At 41.9% G+C, this 19,989-nt stretch overlaps 1 protein-coding gene across 4 annotated transcripts in view; it reads left to right on the top strand.

The window, feature by feature from the left end:
- SAMD12 (sterile alpha motif domain containing 12) overlaps positions 1-19,989 on the top strand; it is a 172,683-nt gene that overhangs the window by 134,903 nt on the left and 17,791 nt on the right. The gene's annotated exons all lie outside the window — the stretch shown is intronic.

Genomic DNA, 19,989 nt, shown 5'->3' on the forward strand with positions numbered 1-19,989 from the left:
TACGGACTGCAAAGACTGCAAAAGTTTTCATGCTAAATACATAAGAAAGCAGCAGATAAATGCAACAAATAAATACGGGAGAAAAATAAGACAGTAGCTCTCTTTAAAAAAGCCACAATCCCAACCAATCTGTCATTTTTTTGTAGACAACATGCTAAATGAAAATCTTTCTAGATTTCTTCTAAGATTTTTCAAGAAGACAGTAAGGTGTGGCCTCGCAGGCATTTTGAACAAACTCTACCCAGGAGTGGGAGCCTCTTGGGAGAAAATCTAATTGTCTTCAGAGGTTTTTTTTTGACTGGGTAGCAGAGGCTGGTGTCCCTGGCCGAGTTAGGATCAATAGCTCAGTAACAAATAAGAAATGATGGGTAAAGATAGGCTCTGCTCTGAGGGACCTTGAAAGTCTTCAGGCATTTCTGAGTCTGCTGTTGCAAATGTGAATGCATTATCGTGAAAGCAAGGAAAGCGAAGATAGCCTCCGTGGCAGCATTTTGAATGGAGGGGAAGCAGGGCCAGGAGAGCCTGGGAAGCGTTACAGCCCACCGCTGATGGACCCTGGCTCTTAAGATAGTCATGAGCTTGGACAAATTCTCATTTGGAAATGAAAAATCTAATAAGAGTAAGAGGGAAATAGTACCAAGACTTTAATATGTTTTTAATTTGTGCAAGATTGCCCAGGTCCTTGGCGGAGCACTGTTTGTACTGTCACATTTTAAACTGATGACTGGATTGTTGAGCTTTAAATCTGACATGCTTTGGGCTACGTATGAGTACCTAAAGATATCCTAAAGCTGCCAGTTTTGTGTTAGGTATATCCTAGCAGAAGAGGAATGTGTGTGTGTTGGTTTTTTTCAGTGTTTTATAGTAAAATCCTTTGGAGTGTAACTTAAAATACCGTATCCCCCTCACTCCTTCTGTTCCCATTCAGAGAAGGATGCGTACTGGGCTTGCCATGCAGGATCCCACTTAGAGCACAACACCCCCTACAGAAGCACTTTCCTGTGGGACGACTCTATTTTGTGTTGGGATTTACCAATTGCGAAGCATTTCCCTGTTTCCCCATTTCCAGTAATAGAGGTTTTTAAGTAATCAGCTTGTCCCTGAGCAAGGAAGCAACTTTGCTACTGATCATGTGATCTCCAAGCACAAGGTGTGCTCATTGCTGTTTATGTAGGACCTACAGGCATTAAGGTTTTTTTAATTAAATTACTTTGACCTAGAATGAGGTTTAATTAAATACTGTATTAAACAGACTTAAACAAAAAGGCATTTAGTAAACCACTATGCAAATTTCAAGGTAATTAAAATTTGAGATCTGTCTACTTCACACTATCTCTATAATTGATGCTAAATGTGAACAGATCAAATAAGTACACTTTTTATTGTGTTTCTTTTTTTTTCTTGTGCAAGCTAAGATTGCTAATGATTCCTTTGAATTATTTCTCTATATCTGATCTGTTGGCTTCATCATTAGAGTGGGTGTCTTTGGGGTTGGTAGTTACTGGTTGGTTTGGATGCACCAAAGAAATCTTGCATAATACAGAGGTGACAGGGCACTCATTAAAGAAAATAAGATAAAGTATTAACTGAAGACAATAAAGAAGAAAGGACTTCTAACCAGAAATGTTGATTACTGGCTTTCCTAGTTAGGCTGAAAAGAGCAGCTCAAAGGGAAAAGTACGTGGAACCAATAAAGTAGAAAAATGTCCTCCAAGAGTTTCTAGAGTTGGAACTGGACCAACTCCAGTAGAGCAGGACTGTATTCAGTCCACCACGACAGCTGACTAACTTAATCTTTGAGACTAAGGTCAAGAAAGCACTGAGCAGTATTCATAATTTTCTAGCCAAGAACGATTCACCCTTGGTCCAAGTGATAAATAATCAGTACGCATACATTGAAAGCCTTTAACAAATGCCCGCAGTTAGGCAATATGGCCCCAAATGTTGATGAAACTGTTTGAACCGGTGGATAAAATGGGTGGTCAGGGGAGTCCATCTCCACCCAAGGCTCACAGAGAGTCAAAAATGAGCGTGATGTGTGGGACCAGCCTGGGTCTGCCTCTGCAAAACCTGAGGCTTAACAAAACCAACATATTTCTGTATTGATACCATCTGTTACTACTGCTCCTGCTCTGCAGCAGCTGATGTGACCCAGCTGCAGATCAGCGTTTGTGAAGGAGCTGAGGATTATGTGCTCGATATCTTTTCAATACATCCTGCTGTGAACTCCACTGATTTCTGGGGAAGCCTCCGGAGAGCAATCTGAATGCTCCAAAAGCTGCCAGCGCTTCCTCTCGTTGTCCTCCACATTGTCCTGCCTCTCCTGCTTCCCCACCTGTCCCCCCTTACTCTGGGAATTCATCCATCCCCAGCCACCTCAAGAAATGATTGTGGCGTTTGCTTTCAGAGTTGCAGTCGGTGTCACAGAAAATTATAATATACCCACAGCCAGTTGAACAGGCAGTATTTAAGATGACCTGCAGAAATCTGGAGACAACAGAGTATAAGCACCGATAAAATTTACAATTAAACTTCTATTTTCCAAAAAATAAAAAAAAAAAATGTGAAAACAACGGGCTCTCCCATTTACCCTCTGGATTTCAAAGGAACAGAAATCAGTTTTTACTGTTTCGAGCCCTTAAAAAAGATCTGCCTTTCTCAGCATTTTTATAAATTAGTCTGACTTTGAAATTGTGGTATGTGAATGGTTTCAGAGGTGAAAAGATGAGCATTATTTGCATAATAAAATCACAAAGGGAGTGAGTGTGCAAAATTTAATTTATTTAAAATTCACCCATCCAACATGCTGGGCACAGGTGCAGAAGATTAATAATAAAAATAGTCACCTACAGCATATAAATTAATGGCAATGTCCAGAACTAAGAGCTTCCTTCCCAACACTCAGAAAAACCTTTCAAGAAGGGATACGCAGCATGACCTGACCGTGATCGATCCTGTTGGAGCAGGGAGGGTGAGGACAGGCAGCCCCGCGCTCCCCTGTGCCGACAGCAGACTTGCTGTGACACCCCGTGGCTCCGAGTACGAGCTGCCGTGGGGCAGGGTGGCTGAACAAGCAGGTCTGGGTGGCAGCTACTGCTGTCGTGTGAAGGACATTTTAAGTGTCTCAAAGGATCTGCTCTTGTATTCCAGAGACATAAGTTTGTCGCTTTTTTTTTCTCAATCACGTCTCTGCAGTTGGTTGATGCAAAATGGATGACAGGAGGGTATTTGGTAGTTCCAGGATCTTGTTAAAAATAACTATTTTTTTCTATTACAAGCATCAGTGACTATAATGTTTGCAATAATGCCACTACATTTCTGACAAAAATTTGCTGAAGAGATTGTGTTTTATTATAGTTTTTGTGTTACATGGTTAGTGATGTGTTACACTTAAAAAGCCCAGACTGAGACACCCTAAATTCTTCCTGCATACGCTGTATTTCCTAGTAGATGGTTTCTGAGGCTCCTACCCAATAGGGAATATTTGGCCAAAGGACAGGGAAGGATGTTTGAGCTTGGATCCCATGAAGAGTAAGTTTGGGCTCTTGTTTCCTAACTGTAGACCTAATGATGTGACCTACATCTTGCCTAATTTAAATGTCTACCTCCAGATGAGATGAGCTGCACACCAGAAATGTCCATTGCTCTTCATTGTGGAAGAAAGGAGGGTAGCTGTCGACCTCTTGGCTGTCTGCTATGTAGACATCTGCTGTTGGCTAGATGAAACCTATCCTAAGGGGACTGAATGATGGCCTGAAAACATTTAGTAAATAACTATGCTTATGGTATTGAAATTAAATCTGTAAGGGGATGTCCTAGGAGGCTTCATAACAGAGATTAAAGCATCTGAATATCAAAGTGTATGTGAAGAACAAAGACTACTGTTAGATTTTAAATGGTTTTATCGTTTGGATATATGATTTGCAAATATTAGTGGGTTTATTTTGGCTGATTTTTTTAATCAAGTCTATCCCCAAACACACATCTAAAATCTCCATAAGCAGCATGGAATAGACAGGGGTTGTCTATCAATTACCATTTTGCTTACTTTACTGCTATGTGATATTTCATGATGAGGGTGGTGAGGCACTGGAGCAGGTTGCCCAGAGAAGTTGTGGATGCCCCATCTCTGGAAGTGTTCAAGGCCAGGTTGGATGGGGCTTTGGGCAACCTGTTCTAGTGGAGGGTGTCCCTACCCATGGCAGGGGGGTTGGAACTAGATGATCTTTGAGGTCCCTTCCAACCCAAACCATTCTATGATTCTATGATCCATTGATATGAACCTCTCTGTCCACTAATAATGTTGGTTGTGTCCATTCTGCATCCATACCGTCAATCCTGAACTGCATCCCAGCACCTAGGTCTGGCTGCTTCTCAGCTCCATGGTGGTGCAAGACCCACATGTTCCCTCCTCTCAGTAAACCCTAACACAGTTTGCATACAGAGAAAGCCCAAGTAGAAGAGCATCACAGGATCCTCCAGTGGGCCCCTTGGGTGGGCCATCAGAGGAGAATAATCATAGAATCATTTAGGTTGGAAAAGACCCATAAGATCATCAAATCCAACTGTTAACGTTATCAAGTGGACCACTAAGCCATGTCCCTAAGCACCACATCTACACATCTTTTAAATACTCAATGGTGACTCAACCACTTCCCTGGGCAGCCTGTTCCAATGCTTGACAACCCCTCTGGTGAAGAAATTTTTCCTAATATCCAATCTAAACCTCCCCTGCAGCAACTTGAGGCCATTTCCTCTTGTCCTCTCACTTGTTACTTGGGAGAAGACACCGACCCCCACCTGGCTACAACCTCCTTTCAGGTAGTTGTAGAGAGTGATCAGGTCTCCCCTCAGCCTCCTTTTCTCCAGGCTAAACAACCCCAGTTCCCTCAGATGCTCCTCATAAGGGTCTGGTTCTCTAGATCCGTCACCAGCTCCGTTGGCCTTCTCTGGACACGCTCCCAGCACCTCAATATGTTTCTTGTAGTGAGGGGCCCAAAACTGAACACAGGGTAATTGTGGGTCAGGCACATTTTATGGCATGTTCCTGCCCTACAGTATAAACTGAGCCATGGTAATATAGTTCACCTCAGACATAGAATGACACAGAGGGTATTATGAACTAAATGCTTGGCTTTGCTCCCAAAGTCCATTGTTCAAATTTGTTACAGAAACAAATCAGCAAAAATTTTGTTATCATATGGGACAGCAGTAGATTTGCTTCCTGCTTTGCTTTTTTCACCTTCCCATTTCTTGTCCCTCTTCTGAACTGGTCCATATTGTGTCTTTTTCCACTACCTGCAGCTCTCCCCACAGTGCACAAGTGTCACATACCTATCAGCTGTCCTTTCCCTTCTCCAGTAGCGTTTAGCCCCCCACACAGGCATTCGCAGCATCAGAGCAGGGGCTCCCAGCTTCAACGACGGACAAATCAGTAGTAAATGGCAGCTGAAGAGAGTCTGCAGCCTGAATGGAATCAGGTGAATGAGGGCTGGGGAAAGGAGAGTGGTGCCCTGGGCATGGAGTTGCTACACGCAGGGACCTACTCAGAAGCAGCAGCCAGAGAAACCGCAGTTACCATCTGCCTAGCTGTTACCAAACAGTGATGATCAATAGGTGTTATGGCTAATGCTAAAAAAAGACCTGAAGTTGTGTAATTGTAGGAGCTCTCTCCATTCAGACCATAAGTCTCTTGCTGGGGAACAAGGAAACCAGGATAAACGGAGTGTGTCTAAGTTGACTGATCTCCTCTAGGCAAATTTCACAGGTCAAACGGACATCTCCATACGAGAAAGTCAGAGATGGGATGAGATGCCAAGGGTACAAGGTGTGGTGGGTTGACCCTGGCTGAGGGCCAGGTGCCCACCAGAGCCGCTCTATCACTCCCCTCTTTCATTAGACAGGGGAGAAAAGGTACAATGAAAAAAAAACTTACGGGTTGAGATAAGGACAGGGAGAGATCATTCTCTAATTATCATCACGAGCAAAACAGACTGAACTTAGAGAGGGAATTCATCTTATTTATTACTAAGCAAAACAGAGTAGAGGAATGAGAAATAAAACCAAATCTTAAAACACCTCCCCCCCACTCCTCCCATCTTCCCGGGCTCAACTTCACTCCCGGCTTCAACCTCCGCCCCCCCCAGCGGCACAGGGGGACGGGGAGTGGGGGTTACGGTCAGTTCATCATGCGGTGTTTCTGCCGCTTCTTCATCCTCAGGGGGAGGACTCATTGTTCCCCCGCTCCAGCGTGGGGTCCCTCTCACGGGAGACAGCCCTTCACGGCCTTCTCCAATGTGAGTCTCCTCCACGGGGTGCAGACCTTCAGGAGCAAACTGCTCCAGCGTGGGTCCCCCACGGGGTCACAAGTCCTGTCAGCAAACCTGCTCTGGCGTGGGCTCCTCTCTCCACGGATCCACAGGTCCTGCCAGGAGCTTGCTCCAGCGCGGGCTTCCCACGGGGCCACAACCTCCTTTGGGTGCCTCCACCTGCTCTGGCATGGGGTCCTCCATGGGCTGCAGGTGGAATCGCTACACCCCCTCATCCTTCCTCCATGGGCTGCAGGGGGACAGCCTGCTTCACCATGGTCTTCACCATGGGCTGCAGGGGAATCTTGCTCCGGCGCCTGGAGCACCTCCTCCCCCTCCTTCTGCACTGACCTTGGTGTCTGCAGATGTTCTTACATCTTCTCACTCCTCTCTCTGGCTGCAAAAGCGCTCTCTAACTGTTTTTCTCTTTCTTAAATATGTTATCACAGAGGCGCTGATTGGCTTGGCCTTGGCCAGCGGCGGGTCCGTCTAGGAGCCGGCTGGCATTGGCTCTGTCAGCACAGGGGAAGCTTCTAGCAGCTTCTCACAGAAGCCACCCCTGTAGCCCCCCGCTACCAAAACCTTGCCACGCAAAACCAACACACAAGGTCAGAGCTGTCAGAGGCATATGAAGATGATGGCCTCCACAGCAACATTTTGAGTGCAGTAGGGAATTGCTGGGCAGCAAGAGTGGAAGAGGAGCAAGTGGCAGGCAGAAAATGTGTGATGTGGTCAGAGATTAAAGGATAAATTTCAGTGTTGACAGCATATGGATTAATAGATCAGCAGGATCTAGTAATCTAGATGCAAATCTATAGGTCTGCATTGATAGAGCTGAGACCAAATACTGTCACTAAGAGAGCTGCAGAGCTGAACAGGAATTTAAGAAGTGAGGCAGCAGTGGAAAGGACTGACAGAGCAGCACACATGGGTAATACTAGACTGGGAGAGATCATTCAGCTTAGTTCCTCTGCCTTTGCTACATTCCCTCTACACCTGGGAAGAAATCCTGAACGATGAGGCCAGAACAAGAACAATGACCCTAATTTGCCATAAATCTCCTCAACCTGGCCCATCTTTCTCTTCCCTGTGCCAGCAGTGTAACAGGAGGTCACCCCCTGAGAGCATTCCCTCTACCAGCTTTTCAGAAGGTGAAGAACAACTATGTTCACTGTGGAGGAGTATATGAAATCTGGCCGATACCATTTGTGGAAGAAAATTGTTGAGGGTAGATTTGTGCTTTAGTAGTGCTGGAAATACATAGCATGTGATGCTGTCCAGATGCAGAGAATGCCTTCTTATTTATTCTTGATCTAGAAGAATTATGAATGGTAGTAAATATTGTCTGCTTCTGAAGAGATTTATGGATAAGCTTAATGTGGGCTTCTCAAGAAGTATGAGAGGAGAACATAAAATGAAACATGGGTGTTTATAATTGAAGAACATTCTCCCCAGGGGATCATATCACAAATTTTTTTTTAATGAAAATTCAGTCAACTAGATATTTAGTTAGCCCAAGGAAATTTTTTCAGTTATCAATTAAAGGCAGTATGTGTGTTCTGTTGCTTGAAGATGCCATATCTTAAAATGAATCAGGATGCTGGATAATTATCACTTTACTCTTTATTAAATTGTTGCTTTTCCTCCAGCAGTGGCTGTAGCAGCTGTTCAGCTACATTCATTAACTTGTAGAGTAAAAGTTTTTATTTTAACCACAAATACTAGGACTAAGGTTACTTTTTTAGAGTTAGTTTTTCAGCTGATATTTGAATAGTAGGAATTTAATCCATTTGCTGTTTAAGTATGCTTTCACATAAAAGCAAATTTCTAAATATGAGTTAAGTTTGGGATGGACTTAATTATAAAGGTTTTTTCAGTGTTGTTTTAAAAATCTGTGGTTTTGAGAGTTGACATTAAAAAGTACAGAATGGCTTGCTCACTGTTCAAAGCAAATGAATTAGAAAAGAGCATTTATAAATGAAAAATGCTTTTTCCTGAATATTAATAGACCACAGTTAAAAAAAACCATCGTTTATTGAGCGTTCACTCAGAATTTAAGCCGAAGCACAGTTCTACTATAGATGAAAAGATGTTTAAATGCACTGGTCATGGTGGGCTTTCATTGATTTTTCACAATTGCAGACTGTTTCAAAACTTAGTGGTCCTGGAGTGCATAGGAATAATGCTGCAGAAGTGTGAGGAGCTACATACACACATGAAAAAAAAAGCATTTAACTATAATATTTGCCAGTATCTCTGTATGATAATGGCTAAGACAAATTTGTAAGCATATCTTTTGCAGGGCCTGGGTCTGGGCTGTAGTTCTGGTCACTGTATTCCACATTCACCTGCTGACTTTTGGCCATCTTTTCTCTCAGACCATCAGATCTCATCCTAAGCCTCCTATGGGTCTCATAGGGTCCATAAGTTTTATTTCTGAAGTTTTTCTGAGGAGGCTGCTAAATGGTTTCAAATCTGTAGACTGAGGACAAGATGCTGAACTGGATGGCTACACACCCTAGATCATGACGTTGAAGGATGATATGTAAAGAATAAAGATTTGAGGAAACTCTCCAACCATCAGCACAACAGGGTACATGATGAGTTGAGTTAACATTCAGCGCATTTCTGCTTTATTCCTAATGTATTACACTGTTTTACTTAGAAAATGAGAGGCTCTCAAGTAAAGTACATTACAAATCTTAAGTTAATTGCCATTGCTGGAAGAAGCAATCACAGAAGTGAACAGCTGAGGTGGGAAGGGACCTCATGAGATTGTCTAGTCCAAGCCCTCTGCTCAAAGCAGGGTTCTCTAGAGCAGAGTGCTCAGGGCCATACCCAGTCAGGTTTTGAGTATCTCCAAGCATACAGACTCCATAACCACTTCAGGCAACTTGTTCCAGTGTTTGACCACCAGTAAAAAAAGTCCCTTCTTATTTTTAAATGGAATTTCCTGTATGTCAAATTAATGTCTATTGCCTCTTGACCTGTCACTGGGCACTGCTTAAAAGAGCCTGGCTCCATCTTCTCTGCCTCCCCTCGTCAGGACCCCCAGGGCCTTTTCTGCAAAGCTGCTTTGCAGATGTTTGGCCGAGGTGTGTACTGGTGCCTGGGGTTGTTTCTGCCCAGAGGCAGGACTTTGTGCTTTCCTTTGGTGAAGTTCATGAGAGCAACCACATTGAAACAACAGGTTGTGAGATTCACCGAAGCTCAAGTTTGTTTCCTAAGGAGAAGTGGACCGAGTACATCGAATGTTAAGTAAAATTAACGGATCCACTTGTTCCCCATGGTATGGTTAAACCTTGTCATTCTCTAGACTGGCAGACCAGGAACTAGTTTGCTGAACTGCTAGCGTCTGGCTCCCACAACCAGATGTGAGTTTCTGATTAAGAAGCTTAAGCCTGCAAGTGCTGGAAGTCTGGGGGGTGCCATTCCAAGAGATGGAAAGTGGGAGTGATCCATCGTTGCTAATGTTGGATCATTTCTAGATGCAAAAATAATGTGGTTGGGTACCTAATTTTTGCCTCCTTTTTCTGCAAGCTTTTTCTTTCAACAAGCTTAAAGAACACTTTTTGGCTGATACATGTTCATACCCAGATAAGCCCAAATGTAGTGCAGCTTTTCCAAAAACTGCAATCTCAACAATCCAGCTTTCCTGGCATTCACAGCCAGCGCTTGAAGGCAGTCTGACATGTTCAGTCCAAGCGAAAGTGTTGTGCATACATTGAAAGACCTCTCATTGTTCTTAACCTTAGCTGTGAAATAGTATCGAGCAAGTGCAGGCAAGTTTTTCTTTGTGTCTTTTCAGCTTAACTGAAGTTTGAAAACGGATGAATCGAATTGCAATGTAGAGGAGAAGACGAAAAAAAAAGAGAAAAGAAGTCAAAAGGGTTATGAATAAGCATCTGCTCAAGATTTAAGATCGTTATTGTTAAAGATATTAAGATACTTAGACATTGTATGCTATTAAAGATTTAAATATTGATGTTAGATAATAGTAGGGCCAAACGTTTTCCTGAGAATATCTGCTCTCCAAGAAAACTGTTTGGCAGGGCTAAAAGCGTCCCTTTTGCAGACTGTCCAAATGCACTCAGTAGTTTGTCATCCGAAAGCGAAAATAAGGAATGCCTGTTACTTAAGGAAGGTCTCATGATAAAATGGCTCCAGATCACTCACAGTCCCAGTAAGCCTTCTTCTTAGCTCAAAGTTAGCCTAGGATGATGGAGGAACATGGTGCATCAAAGTGTTTACTCTTGCCTGTTCCAAGTAATTTCAGTTAATAGCAGATTTCTTTCTTAGGTCACCTTCTGTTTACAAACCCCCAAAATTACCAAGTCCATCACAGTGTTAACAAGCCGATTGTGATATCTGCTGGGTCTCCTTTAAACAAAATCCATGATAAATCTTTATGTATTGAGACTACCGTAAATGAAAAAATAGATGCACTGTTGATTGTCCTAGGACCACTGTTTCTGTATATTGTTTTAAATTGTAACACAAAGCCCAAAGAATCAAGATTTCTTGTCATGATAATGTATCTTCAAAAAAATGTTGGCTGGAGTTGGGACTTGTTTTTAGCTCTTTGGAAAGGTCTGGGGAAGAAGACAGGCAGCGTACAGGGATGGCTGTCTTTCCCAGCCGATTGACTGACACTGTGAAAAACCAAGTTCATGCGCAGGAGGCACGTCTTCACAGCTCTGCTTTTCATGTGTTGCTGTCAGCAGATCTTTCAGAAAGAATCAGCACAGAAATAGACAGGTTTGGTGCCCACCACCTTAACACCGTCTGGTGAAAACAAGAAACCCTGGGAGCAGTTTGTGCAGGTGGGTTTGGCAAATGGGCTGCCACCTCACCTGCAGTGCCTGTAAGATGCTGCCCAGCGTCATTTGGTCAAAGGATAACAAGGAAAGGCAAAAGAACTTGATACTATAAAAAGTATATTCTTGTGCAAATGTGCAACCTCATACTTGGATCAAGCTCTTCTTATCCTGCAAGGTTTTGATTAAATGAGTTAAATAATCCCTAGGCAAAAGCAACTGTGTATTTTCTTTAAGTATTGAAATCCTATGGTTTTTAGAATACATTTTGATGAAGTTCATTTCCGTTTGCTGAAAAGCAGGGGATAATTTAGATTTATCTTAGGTTGAGATTAATATGATTCAGACATCGCTGGGTCTTGTTGGCCAGACTTAGCACAGGCTGCAGAGTACTGAATAGGTTTGAACTTCTGTATTGAAAGCTTTTCAGACGTTTACTTCCCCTAAATTGCAGTTTGTAGAGCAGGTGATTGAATGCATTTTTTTTGCATGTGAAATAATGAAAAGCAGCTGGCGCATTGCAGGGAACAGAGGGCCTTTGTGTCATCACAGAATAGGTTTTAGCAAAGAATTTTTAATAATTAGATTTTTTCATGTTTTCTAAAATTTCATCATTTTCTTTTCTTAATTCAATTTGCTTAGCAGAGCAAACACTGGGAAATCTCTACTGAAATCCTTTTGGTTTTTCTCTGACATGGAAAGTTCATCTTTGGATAGTAGTTCTGTTTTTATTTTTCCGCTTTCAGATTCACTGCTAGCAATTTAATCCAAGCTTAGCTGTAAACGAGCATATGACTCATTCTCTAGATGAGAGTTTGAAAGAGGAGTCTTTACATGTCTCGCTTGTTATTGTTTTACTTTCTGTTTAATATTTCAAGATTTGCTTTTTATATTAAAATAGTCTGTAAGAGAAACCTGGTACTTTTCCAGAACTGCCCGGTCATCAGTATTGACTATAAAAGTCTCTTCTGTTAAGAGAAGTGTCTGCTAACTTTGAAAAGTATTGAAATTTTTAGTAGATTTTGAGTTGCATAATTGTGAGATTGGCTTTTTCTAATCTCATATTGCCAATCTTTTGTACAAATTGTCAGTTTATAGGAGGAAATTTGAAAAAGTTCAAGAAAAGCAGTAGGCTGGAAAACAGTAGAAAAAGCTGCAGGGGGCAAATGGAAGTATGGGAGGGTTTGGATTTTTTTAGGTCTAAATACCCAGTATTGCTGTGATACTTTTAATTTTTTTTTTTTTTTCATTTTTTACATTTTCATTTAATACAGTGGAAGGAAAATTAAGCCAAGTGCTTTTGAAAGTAACCCCACTACTCTCCACATATTTTAAGCTCTCTAATCAGAGCAGCAGTTTAAATATTGTTAAGTTTACTGACTTAATCATAAAATGTTGCGATACAGTAGCAAATGCAATCAAGAAACAGGAACTATATCTGATTCCATGGAAGAGCCAGGGTATCAGATGCATCACTTCTTCCAAGAGAAATCTTCTACCTGAAAATATTTCTACATGTACTGGGTTAAAGCAGGTGAATTTAAAAATAAATTGTGATTGCTGCAATCCCTGCAGAGAAGTTTACAAAATATCTAAGCTGTATTGGAGTTCATTATAGAATAGCAATATTCTGTCTTTTTTCTTATAGAAGAATGGTTCTCCAGATTTTTTATGCCTTGCTTAGAAGTCTATCTGCATGACTTGCTGCCAAAGGTCGCCTTTCAACCCTCAAAATCTTAAAACTGTGGCCAATCGTATGGTTTGTCATGACTGTGACAATATTTGGTATTTCTCTACGAGCTACTGCTTCTGAAGTCATGTGAAATTATGAGTTTTCAACTTTCATTAAGCAATAAAAAAAGAAGTTTCTGCCCCTTCATGGTCTGGAGAGAACAGCTTGGAAGTGTGACTCTAACAACTGAAAAATCAGAAAGCAGATCAATCTCTCATATTGATTTTTCACCCAGTCTTTTGGTTTTGTGGAGGGGAGTCTGAGTCTTGTCTTCTGCAGAGACTGACAATATTGTCAATATTCTGTGATCTCTGGCAGTATATTTTATCGTCAAGATCAGGCTCTCAAACTTTATACAAAAATAAAACTATTGATAGACAAAATGAGCGTAGAAATATAGAAAAAAGAGAATACTTTGAAAAGTAATTGTGTGTGTGCAAAAGCATGTACTTTTAAACATGCCCTGAAAGTTCCTTTTCTGCAGGGTTATTTATCTGTTTATATGTAATCGTGTGTGTACATATAAGCGCATATATATATATGTGCATATGTGTGTGTGTTTGTACGCACCTATAATTGGTCTTGCAGAAGAAGAGACAAACCTGCACGATCCTGCATAAGGCTGTATCAGGTTTATCTCAAGAGCTTTGATAACTCCGACAGGGTTAGGATACCTCTTCTTTTGATATTCAGTGTTGGGTTTCACATCATACATCCAAACTCATCTCCTCCAGCCAGGAGAGAAAAGTACAGGGCAAAGTTTTGCTGTAATTATAGATGTAATAAACCACTTTTATATTTCTTCAGAAGCAGTTAACTGAGAACACCCATAAGCTTAGATCCAGCAATCTACTATTTTAAGATTGCCCAGAGCAAGTTAATTTTAGGTTTAGTGCTTTGTAATTTAACTAGAGAACTGCACCTAAAATTTTAAGATTGAGTTTTGCAGACCTTAAGAAGATTTGCTTCTTTGAGTTTGCTATTATTTATCGTTGAAGTGTGTTTAATAATTTGCTGCGTTATGTGCACAAAACAACCACTACAATCCCGGGTTAGCTAATGGTAGTTGATGGCATTTTTGTTTTTTCTCCTGGGCTATCTTAGAGATGCTATACTGTGATCTTACCCTGATCTTAATGAGATCCAGCTGGGAGTTAAAAGAGCAGTACCCCCTCCACGCACACACACGCACTCCAGAAATGTCCCTGTGGTCGTTCTATTGTTCGAAGTGGGGATTTGGAAAGTGGCTGCAGCCTCCGGGAGCCCGGGGTTGTTGTGAGGGGCTGGTGAGAGGTAACTAAGACAAGACCAACTGTGGTCAGCAGGCTTCCAGGCATCGTACGGGACCCACGCCTTTAGAGGATGGATGTTTCTGGGGAGGCTAAAAACCAATGCAGGCTGAAAAACTGCTCGTGTTTTGGAGTTTCCAGCTAAATCTGGAGGAAAACATCAGTCCATGGCCCAAGACTACTCTGGTAGTGTGGTCCAAACGCTCCCACTAGTAACAGCCCTGACTTCAGCCCTGTTTTGAGAGGACTCAGTCTCTGTGCAGGTCCTCCTGCTCCTACAGGAGGAGTCCAACCTGGGGAAGAAAATAGCGCCAAGACATCCACAGCTGTCTCACCCCATCCAAAAGATGTGTAAGTTATCTACAAAGTATTCACTGAATTGCATTTGAGTATTGCATATTGCACATCTGAAAAGAGTGGAGGAAGAGGCAGGGGAAGGATTAACCGTTTGCGTTTTTTGCTGTAAATGGCACAGAAATGTGTCACATCTGACCAGCACATTCATGAGGCTGCTCTTGATTTGACGTGGAAATCCAACTGGCTTGTACCCCAGGCTTTCCTGCAGCCATCCTCCGGCTGTGGGGACGCCGTGCTATTAAATTTAAGTGTCCTGCTTGGAAACCTGTTTATCTGAAAGTGTCTTTCCAGACAAAAAAAATCATGCTGGATGAGCTGTAACACTTGCAGGGCATGGTACAGACTTGCTTCGTCTGCCTGGGGGTGCCCTTCAGACAGGCTACATCCAAGAGGAAACTCTCTGGTTAAGTTTCCGTAGATCAAGGGAGGCAGAAGAAAATGGGAGGAAAAAATGAGCAGGATGAAGGCCTGAGTGTCCTTGCCTGCATCTCACCATATTAAGTAGAGAAAAGTTTATGCAATTACAAAAAACCAGCCAACAACAAAAAACAAGGAAAAAGGTGAAGGAAACAGGTTTAAACAGCTAAGGGTGAGTCAGCATACAGGAAGCTAATGCACATGACTGGTGAGATTATCAGTAAATCTTTTTTCTCACTTTTCCTCTTCCCCTAAATTACAGTGTAATGATGCTGCTTTTAAAAAAACACCCTGTGAATTAAGTATAAAGACTGTTGCTTTCCTGGAGCCTGAAATTTCCTTCTGTCCTGTGGAGAGGTCAGCTCTCTCCCCCTCAGCCGTGGAGGCATAGAGCCACATGCCCATGGGCTGGGGGTGAATTTTAAAGCCCCAATCGTGTTTTAAAGATTTATTAGGTTCAGGAGAGAATAACTTTGATTTCACAATGAGCATCTTCAAGGCCATTTTTTTAGCTATGCACGGAAGGGATTTTCAGCACTCCGGGTCATGAGAAGGTAATACTGTAGGGCCTGGATCCATAGCATCTGCTGAGGCACCGAATACCAAGGATAACCGCACTTCTAATTAGAAGCACCATCATTAATTTAAGGATCTAAAGTAATTAAGGGTAATTAATAATCATCATTAATTAAGGTATAAATTAGGTGGGGTGAATGTAGTTGTGAGGTCAGACTCCGGTTGATCTGATTTCTGTATGTAATGGAGGAAAGAGGTCTCAGGAAGTCCTCCAGCTCCCTCCCAAAGATCTCCTGTAATGTACCTTGCTTTTGCTACCGATGCCAAAACCCCTCACGTCCCTCATTCCGGGTGTCAGTCTGGCATCTTTCACAATAGCTAATCTTTTACTGGGGAGGTGGGGAGCTGGGTTTTGGGGTGGTTTTTTCCCCCTTCGTCAGAGTTGCAATATACTTGATAGAACGGATGGAAGCACATGCACTGGCAAGCCTGCCGTGCTAATCCTCATGGGATGCCCAACTGCCTTGTTTCCTGAGTACATGATGTTCATCAGCGTAGGTTGACTGTGATGCAACTCCAGCCAACACCCTGACTGTTTCATAGTCTTGACATAACTTGATTCCAGGAACAACCAGAGCCAAATCTGCTTTAACTTACCTCCTTCCTCATTTGCACTTATTCACCTCGATTTTGTGCCCGCAATCCAAGTTTGTAAAGTCAAACCGCAGCTCAGGAGAGAAAGGTGTGGCTTCCTCCTTTGTTCCTCCAGATAGACCTGAAATAGGAACAGGGAGAGGGCAAAATTTCTTTTCCTCTAAAGATGCCTCAACTCAAAGCAGTAGGTACTCGGTAATGTTCATCAGCCTGTTCAAGCAAAGCTCCTGCTGACTTTGAGTCCAGGTTCAGAACCTTGTTCATGCGCACTGATGGAGGTTTCCAGAGAGGGAATCCTAATACCACATTTTTAAGCCTTTAAATAAGGCACCTTATTTAAGTGTCCCCACTTTCAAGGTAACAACACTCAGCTCTTTTCCCTCAGGTTTCCATAAAGATGTTTGAAATGGTTGGGAGCTGCTGTAGGTTCAGCATTGTTTAAACAAAAACCCAAAACCCAAGAACCACCAACACAGCCCTTTTCTGAAATCCTGTTTTGCATTGGCAAGGCACAAAATGCTGCTTTCTGCTCACCTCCAAGCAAAGGGTGATAGCGGATGTTATGTTACTCTAAACTCACTGATGACTATTTTTACAAAACAGACTACAGTACATTTACTAGTACATGATGAAAGGGCATAAATAATTTAAACAACAGTTGTCAAAATAAATGAGCAAAGTGCATTTTGTGATAAATTACACTTGCTTTTTTAATGTGTTTCTCACTTAGTTGCAAAATTCAGTAATTTGCAGTGGATCTCCCAATCATTAAAGTGAATTAGCAAGCCTCTACTCTCTTAGCCATAATTTTAATCTTAACTAGAAAGGAATTATTTAGTATTATTTTGGCAAGGGTTCCTCCTTAATATTCTTTTATAGCCACAGTCTTACAGTGTAATGTAAGTTATGTTTGTATCCTGGTGACTTGGATTTGAGAGCTGAAAGCTGATTATGGACAGTAAAAAATTTCAGCTAGCATAAAGATATAATTGTTTTAAATAGAGTTTAACAACAATTCATATCACTGGCTGCTTCAGTCCTTCCATTGGCATGCAGATGCCAACCAAATTTACAGTTGTTTAAGGAGTGCATAATGAGAAGCTATTTTTTAGAGGTCTAATACCAACATTAATGTATACACAGAGCATACATCTGCTCAATTTGTCTGCTTGCTCGTGTTTAGGTTATAACTTACGTGATGGAACTCTGTTGTCATCAGTCTTTTTTTAAATATATATACATCTATGCTCGTTCTCCTTTATAGTTACCCAGGATTGGTTTTTTCACTTCCTTTCTCCTGAAGCTAAAGGAGGGTGCCCCAGTTGAGCATCTCTGCAAATCAGAAGTGAAGTCATTTTTCCCCACCAGTCTGTGGGTGCCTCTGATAGTTTTTGTTTTGTTTTGAGCCAGGATTATTTAAAAAGAAAAAAACACGGCAGAAAACCCACAAAAATTGGCAGTAGGCTTCAGGTGCGCTAGTAATAACTGAAGTATTTTTTGAAAGTGTTTGGCTTGCATGGACTAGTTATGGAGATGACAGTATGTTTTTAAATAAATCATCCCTGGTTAAGTATCACTGTGCATCCATTTTGGTCTTACCTTGAAATCAAAGAGCAAGTTTCCCATAAGTGTTACTCAGAATAAGGAGACACAAACCAGAAACTCTTAAATGCAGACTTTTAGGGGTAAGTCTGGCATGCATCATGACACACAAAGGAGGAGCTGGAATAGTGAAAGGTATTTTTGTTTGGAGCTGCTGACAATGTAGGTGTATGCAGTAATCAGTGCCAGCACAGAGAGACAAGACAAAAATCTGAAAGATAGATAGATAGATAGATAGATAGATAGATAGATAGATAGATGTATATATGTTGATAAGGGGTGTTTTTCTGATTCATTCCCACAGGGCAGATTTGACTGTCTATACGAGTGACAATGTTCATTCCATAGGCCCAGATGTCATCTTCAGAAGGGCTGAGGTATTTTTGTCATAGTTCTGCCCTTTTCATCTTGGCCATCAGTGACTCATATTGGAGCATTAAAAAGGCCTTTGTTTCGGGCAATAAACCTCAAAAACAAGCCTTTTATTTAAAGGTACAAATGGGATCTTCCCCAATCTAGATATCCTACCTTGAAATTGAATTTAATGTTTCTACTGGAGTGAGAGACTGGCTGTTTATATAATTTGATTTCACATTCAATATTAAAAGGCTGAAAGTTTACAGACTTCCAAAAATGTAACAAGGAGAAAGGGTGTCTGATGGCACTAGAAACGAGCTACTGGTTAACCCTTGATGCAGCAAAGTTACGGGTGATGCCTTTAGGTCCCCAAGAGATGCTGGAGAAGGAAGTCGCTAATTCCCCATTCATCGTGTATGTATATACACATCTCTGTGCATAAGTTTTGGCCCTTTCTTACATTAAGCAACTGCTATGGGGTGGGGAGGCAAGACCGTAAAGTCCCAGGGACTAAAAGGATTGGGAGCTACTATGCATTTAGGATGGATATGCTTCTGGGCAATGAGAGCTCTATTAGTGCCAATCAGAATAGACTGAGGTGATTTGCTGTGCAGTCACTGAAGGACATTTAACAGCTGGCAGATAGCTGGTATCAGATCTTCACAGATTTTTATTTAGAGAAAGGAGAGGTCCAAGAATCAATGCACCTGTATGGAATTAACAGGGAAACTGGTCAACAGGGCACAACTTCCATTCCAGTCCTCCAAATCCTTTGGTCCTTAAAATCTCAAGTAAAGATTTTAACACAATTTATAGCCAGCACTAGAATTAACCGTGATTTATCATAACTTGGTATTAAGCAAGGAGTCTTGGCTGTTCCCAGCAAAGTCAGTAATTCTGCTGCCGTGCAGAGAAGTGAGCACCAGCCAAGCTACTATCAGAAACCTCCACAGAAATGACCCAGAGAGACTGTTTCTCACCTTTCTGGTGGTTACCATGGTGTTCAAAAGGCAAAGTTTCCAAACTAATTCTGTCTCTCACAATCAAATCACATAAAACATTTTTAGAGTGTGCTATTACTCATCAGTATGTAAAAATGGCACCACCTTACTCAAAAAATCTGTTCCCTATGTGTATTCAGATTCATGCGTTCAGCCTTGGTTAACTAAAATAGTTTTGTTGCTTCCCCCCCCCCCCCCGCCGCCCCCATTAGCTCTGTAGATGCAGGACAGCTCACGGCTCGTTTTCTCACTTGTTAACTGAGGTTAACAGTTGGACAGGTCAGGCAGTTGGACTAGATGATCATTGTAAATCCCTTCCAACTGAGCTATTCTATCAATAAAAACTTTGCTCTTCTGCATTACTAAATCAAATTTTGAGGTCCCATCTACCTGCAGGTACCTCCCAGGTTTCTCTGTGTTCCCACTGTAGCCAGCAGTAAGGATCTCCTGAGAGCGATCGGGTTTGGGACTGGGGACAGGAGGCAGGTGACTGTCTCTACACTGTCTGTGTAGACAGTCTGCAGACACAATATAGGTAACAGCAGTAGGTGTCTAAAAATAGTTGGATGAATCTAGGCCACATTTTCATTTGCAAGAGCTTTGTTGGTACAGCAGCCCAAAATACCAAGCGTGGTAGGTAGACTTTGGGTTGAGTGTAAGTAGCTAATGTTGTGTGATGGGGAACAGACATTTTAAACAATTAGCTGCTGTCACCTTCAGTGGTACTTTTGTCCTGGTCTTTGGTAGACCACTCAGAGTGGTTTCAGAATGGATCCAGATCCTTACCACAGATTTTAAAGACCATTTGGAGAGATCCAATTAAGCTTTGGCTGTAAGAAGCACAGAAGGCTGTGTCTTCGCCTCGGCTTTAATGGAGAATGTTATCAAGCTCTCCAAAAACCTCTTAGAGGCTGCTACAGAGGTTTTGGAAGCAGAATC

This window comes from Balearica regulorum, chromosome 2, assembly GCF_011004875.1.
Source record: "Balearica regulorum gibbericeps isolate bBalReg1 chromosome 2, bBalReg1.pri, whole genome shotgun sequence".
NCBI lineage: Eukaryota > Metazoa > Chordata > Aves > Gruiformes > Gruidae > Balearica > Balearica regulorum.